Source organism: Octopus bimaculoides, chromosome 5 (assembly GCF_001194135.2).
Source record: "Octopus bimaculoides isolate UCB-OBI-ISO-001 chromosome 5, ASM119413v2, whole genome shotgun sequence".
Lineage (NCBI taxonomy): Eukaryota > Metazoa > Mollusca > Cephalopoda > Octopoda > Octopodidae > Octopus > Octopus bimaculoides.
The window spans coordinates 54,621,849-54,628,893 of NC_068985.1; positions in this window are offsets into that span (position 1 = coordinate 54,621,849).

Genomic DNA, 7,045 nt, shown 5'->3' on the forward strand with positions numbered 1-7,045 from the left:
ATATATTCAAGAATATATATATATGTATATATATATATGTATATATACCTACACACAAATGGAGAGAGAAAGAGAAATATATTTATATATAGATTTGCATGTGTAGGAGTGACACTCATAAGCCATATTTGGTTTTGCTTTTAGGTTATTTTGTTCAAAAATGAGAGGAGTATTCAATACACATTACAAAGTAAATATTTATTTCTATGAAGCTGGCAATACACTCCAGAGATACTCAGAGTTTCTCACTTGGTGCATTTGATTTTCATTTGATAAAATGAACATTGTCACTCAAAGGAAGACAGCCTTAAGCATGACGCTTCTTCATAGAACTGGAGAGACACACCTGCTTGTGTGTATGTGTGTGCACGTGCGCACACATGTGCACGCATGCATACATGAGCATGTTATATTTATAAGTAATTGTATAATATTCCAGCTGATATAAATTTAATTATTATAATTATATTCTTCTATAATTGTTGATAATAACAAAGCATCAATGGTAATGTTGACATTTTATCAGCTGGTTAGTTCAATGATTCTCAAATAATATACATCCAAACAATCTAATTTTTTATTTATTGATTGATTGATTTATTATTATTATTGTCATCATCATCATCATCATCATCGTCATTATTATTTTTATCATTATCATTATACTCCATGCAACAGATGAAATACTAAAATAACACCAGAAACAACAAATACAGTATACAGACATAATTCTACATTTCCAGAAGACAATGCTACACAAAAGTGTATCAAACGGTGCAGCAGGAATGTGCAAAAAGCTGTTGAAAACAATAAAAATAATAATAATAATAATAATCCTTTCTACTGGATTAAAATTGCTGGACGTGTGCCAAAATTTAAAGCATTATTGTTATTATTATTATTATCTTTACTATTCTGTACTTGTGGACAGATACTGTTTTGTTTTTTTGTTTTTTGTTTTTTCAACCAATTTTTATTATTCTGTTTCTTCTTCATTCCATTCCAAAATATAAATTTCTACTTCTCTAGAATGTTCATGAAATCCAAAATCTAAATCAAAAATACCTTACCAAACTATATACTTTGAAATGCGACTAATTCAAAGGTGTATTTATTTCTAACAAGTAAATGCTTAACTTGCTTTTTAGAAAAGTCAAACTGTCAACAAATTGACATTCATCATCATTATCGTCATCATTATCCTCACCCCCACCACCATCCACCCACCACCCTTTATCATCATCACCATCATCTTTGTGATGTCTGCTTTTCCATGTTTGCATGGTCAGATGGAATTCACTGAGGTAGATTTTCTACAGCCTGATGCCCTTCCTGTCATGAACTCTTACCTGTTTCCAAGCAAGAAATTATTTTCTTATGGCCAGCTATGTTTTTATGATAGATTTGAAAGAAAGGACACTTCTTGCTTACACCTATTATATAATGTCAAGGCAGAGAGTACAGATAAAGGTAGAGAGAGTACAGATAAAATTGTATCTAATGACAATGTAATAGCTATATGCAATAAATGCTCATTAAAACTGACTTGAACTGTGACTATAACAAAAGTGGTGTTGTAGCTGCATAGCAAAGAATGGCTATAAGTGGTTCATCATTGAGTAAGTAGATATATATTTGAAAGAAAAAAATGAATAACCAAAATATGTATCACTTTAGTGAACAGAACTTATAATTCAAACATAATTTCAGAGTTGTTGGAGTGAATAAAGGTTTAAGAAGTTGTGCATAAAGCCTGTTATGTTCCTCTTAATACCTTTTGGTACTGTCCCCAAGGCCCCAACAATAATTGGCACTGTCTTCACCTTTTTCATCTTCCACAGTCAGGTTGTCTTGTACTTAAGAGGATTGTATATGTCAACTTTCCTGCCTTCCTTCTTAACTATTCATGATCATGCAATGTCGTATTTGTGACACAAATGGCATGCAACCCTATATTCAAGAGTCAAATGAGCATGCAATATCATTGTTGTTGTTGTTGTTATTGGTGAGCTGGCAGAATCGTTAGCATGCCAGCTGAAATGCTTAGCAGCTCTTCATCCTTCTTCACATTCTGAATTCAAATCTCACTGAGATCAGCTTTGTCTTTCGTCCTTTTGGAGTCGATAAAATAAGTACCAGTTGAACACTGGGGTTGATGTAATCAACTTATCCCCTCCTTGAACTTGCTGGCTTTGTGTCATAATTTGAAAACATTATTATTATTATTATTATTATTATTATTATTATTAAGACAGAATCATTAGCATGTTGGGAAAAATGCTTAGTAGCATTTCATTCGTCTTTACATTCTGAGTTCAAATTCTACTGAGGTCCCTTTCGGGGTTGATAAATTAGGTAGCAGTGAATCAATTGGGGGGAGCGGGGTCGATGTAATCGACTTATACCCTCCCCCAAAATTTCTGGCCTTGTGCCAAAATTTGAAATCATCATTATTATTATTAATATAGTCAACTAAAAAAAAATTATGGCTTTGTGCCTATAGTAGACTAAATGCATAGTGAAATTTTTCTCTCTTTACACTCTGAATTTGAATTCTGCCAAGGTCAACTTTGTCTTTCATACTTTCAAAGTTGATCAAATAAGCACCATGAAACATTGTGGCTGATGTAATCAACTCGCATCCTCCCCTAAAATTGATGGCCATAATAGAAAGAATTATTATTTTTCTTTCCAGGCCCTGTGCCAATAATAGAAAGGATTATCATTATTGTCATTGAGTGAGAGAGCTGTGCATGCCGTCAAAGTGACACTGGAGTACAAATATATGAAGCCCAATATACCCATCATGACTACCCGTCTGATAAGGGTACACCAGACATATGCATCACAACCATATGTGCACTACATGGTGATCTTATATCAAGATAAACAGCACATGACCTTACAGGTGGGGCCCAATTAGAATTTTCTTCAGGTTGAGTAACCCATCCCACTCAAAATTATTATTATTATTATTATTATTATTATTACTATTATTGTTATTATTATTAAATCATTATTATTTAAAATTAGTTATTACTATAAACCCTACCTAGGTGACAGATTTGTCTTTCTTTTTGTGTCATCAAAATAATACCAGTAATATCTAGGTGTTAATTCAGTGTACTATACCTCTACTCTACCCTAGACAATTTACCCTCATCACTAATTAAAAATAAATCAACATAAAGACTTAATCAATCCTAATGATATTACTTCAGTTTTCTCACTAATAAATATTTTCAGTAATTTTCATTCTTGGACTTATTCTTTTTTTTGTTCATTTCTTTTCATTAATTATTTAAAATGTAAAACACGAGTCAAAATATTTTTCATAATTTTGCTTAATTACTTTAAATATATTATGAAATTATTAATTAATTTTTATTTTATTTCTTCCATTCCTATTCTGTTTATTTTGGGTGAAAAATTATCGTTTTATAAAACAATTTGTCATTGTTACTTTTTTTACTTTATTCATAAATAAATTTGTAAAATTTTTATTGATTTAAATAATCTCTCAAAATGATTTGTGCAACTAAATTATTGGCAGATTCCGACTGATAATGATTTCTTTAATTTCAATAATAATTCTTTCTTATTCTAGCAGAAGGCCAACAACCTTTAGAGGAAAGGGTAAGTTGATTACATCAACACCAGTGCTTATTTTATTCGCAGGACATAAAGATAAGATGAAATGCTACCAAGCATTTTGCCCCATATGCTAATGATTCTGACAGCTTGCTGCTTTAATAATAATAATAATAATAATGATAAAAATAATAATAATAATAATAATAATAATAATAATAATAATAATAATAATAATAATAACGAATGTGGAATCTAAAAACAGAAACAATTCCTATCATAGTAGGTGCCTTAGGTATAATAAAAAAATATTCAGACAAATACATAACAAAAACACCAGGACTTACAAATATATATAACATACAGAAAATTGCACTACTGGGTACTGCACACATTCTACGAAAAACACTTTCAATACAGTAAACATAAGAGCACCACAGCAAACCACAGCACATACCCAAAGCGCACAGAGCTGCGCTCGGTAGTGAAGTGAAAGCACGTTATAAAAATAAAACTACTGAATAATAATAATAATAATAATAATAACACCATCCAAACTGAAAAAAACATCTGAAAACCTTAGAGATACCGTACAATCTAGATGTATTGCAAAAGTCAGCATTACTTGGAACTGCATGCATATTGCATAAACTACTGTCTGTCTGAGGTTCTCGTTGTGACTTGACAAACAGTACTATCCCCCCGGTAGACATAATATCTTCAATCAACTACCTCACGATATTGTATACTGTGTGACGTCTATAATAATAATAATAATAATAATGATAATCGTTTCAAATTTTGGCACAGGGTCAGCAGTTTTTTTAGGTCTCTCTCCCTCCCTCCCCTCTCTCTCTCTCTCTCTGAAGAAGAAGAAGAAGAAGAAGAAGAAGAAATTTTCAACATTATATAACCAAAAACTTTTTATAAATCAGTAACACAGAAAATGTACTCAGAAATGTTAGGGAAGAATACAGTCAATTTAAATCAATTCAAGGATCCCAGAAGATGAGTGATACTTATTTTATGAACCGCCCATGTCAGCTGAATTAATGTGCAAGTGAGTGACTGAGTATTTCACAGACATGAATACCCTTAACATAATTCTCTGGCAGAATCAGTATGATACAATGTGTGACAGTTTTATACTTTTTGAATTACAGTTACAATCTCCCTAGCAGGCTTCAGTACAGTCCCTATCTGGCCAGTTTCACTCACAAGATATAGGTTGACTTGAGGTTATAGAAAATGAAATTGACCATGATGCATGCAGAATAATTGAACCTGGTACCTCATGGTGGTGATGCAAACCTCTTAAGCCTGTCCAATTAGTGCACAATTCAAGCATGAAACTTGAAGTAGCTCATGTATAACTCCTGTATTTATTAAGTGATATTTATCTCTTGCTAAATTGAGTGCTTTTTTGCTGATCCTATCAATAAGCTAACAGTACACTATATAATTCATACAAAGCTAATCCATCAAAATACACTTAAAACTTTTCTTAAAATATCTCATATTGGGGAGAGGAGGAACTAGAAATTCTGGGGCAGGGGTAACTATATTGATACAGTAAACACTTAAATACTGAGATAGAATGTGGAAACAAACAAAAATGTCTTACTGTTCCTCACATTCTCTCTATATTAAATTAATCAGTGTTGTTAATTGAAACGATAATAATAATGTTGGTATTACTCCTAACTCTTGATCATCATCATTTATTTATTCTACTTTTGACACACATTCCTTCATCATACCTCTTGCTCCATGTTGTTCTCACTGCCATATTCTTATGTAGTCATGTTACAAAGGAACTGTTTAAAATCTGGGTTTTTTTAGGGTCATAGAACAGAAAGCTGACCAAACAACAGAAAAGAGTTTTTTTAGGTTGTTGATGCTAACAATTCTTCAAAAACATGTACAGATGAAGTGTTACTGAGACAGTGATTCTGACAGAATTATTATCTTCTTAGGAGTTCTAAGGATAACTAATGTCAGGGGCTAGATTTCAGCATGATCGTTAAAGTTGAGGTATAAACATGTGTGTGTATATGTGTCTCTGCATATGTGTTGCTAGTTAAAACTGTTGTGGTGGTGGTGGTGCTACTGGTGTGTGTGTGTGCTAGTTAAAACAGTAGTGCTGGTGGTTATATACATGTGGTAGATGGCATGCATGTATGTGTATATGTGTCTGTGTGTATGTGTTGCTTATTGAAGCTTACGTATGAATGTAGTAGTATGTGTATATGTATGTGTGTTTGTTGCAAGTTTAAGCTAAAGCAGTAGTCATTATATATGAATATAGCAATATATGTTTGTGTGTATGATACCAGTTCAAAGTGTAGTGTTAGAGCTTATATATGAAAGTAGTGGTATATATATGTGTGTGTGTTAATCCTCTCAGAAAGAGCAGGCAATGAGAATATTATATTTCTGTTTAATCAAGTCTTTTAATTGTCTTACTGCCACTGCTGGCTTCACACACACATGTTCATTTACACACTCAGAGACGCATGTTCATATGCACTCGTATGCATGCAAACACACACACACTTGCACACATACATACTCTTATAAATGCACATACATATTCACCCATACATACACACATTCATACATTCACCCACATGTGTTCATGTGTACTCACACACTCATACATGCATACACACGTGCTTATAACACACACATGTACACTATTTCATACGCAGACACACACTCACACATCCGTTCGCTCTCTATCTCAAACACACACACACACACACACACACATTTCAGGTCATACTTGTGAAGATAATAGCTAGCAATAGAATCATTGTTTGCTATTGATTGGTCACTCTAGAAATCTTTATGGTGTAGGGTTGGAAAAAAATTAATATTCAATAAATGGGAATGGTATTTTAACTGATGAGAATGATGATGATGATGATGACATGGAAGGATTTAAGAAAACAAATCTCTAAGTGACACCAATGTTTTATTCCACAGTTTGGTATTGTTTAATTAGAAATGATAAATTTAACTGCAAAAGAGAACAAAACAGAAATAAATCAAAAGTTATTTTATAGGAAAAGGAGTTAGCTAATGAATTGAAGGTATAATGATGTAATGGATACAACTTGAATAGTATACAACCGCTTCTGTAAAAGACACTCACAAATTGCCTCAAAAGATGGATATGAATATGTATGAGGAAACAGCAATATATAAATACTGTTAGAGCAATTTTTCATAAGCCTTGACAAATAATAATAATAATAATAACAACTAGTGGGACTTGTGGAAATTACCTGTGTTATAAATTTTCTTATTTTCATTTTGATGCATAAATTTATAGATTCTTCTCAACTATTTCATTATGTTAAAAATTTCAATTAGTCCTCATGTTCATTCTATAGTTAAGGATGTTTTAAAGCATAGAATTTAAACTTGTTTTATTCTGTTAAAAATTTTG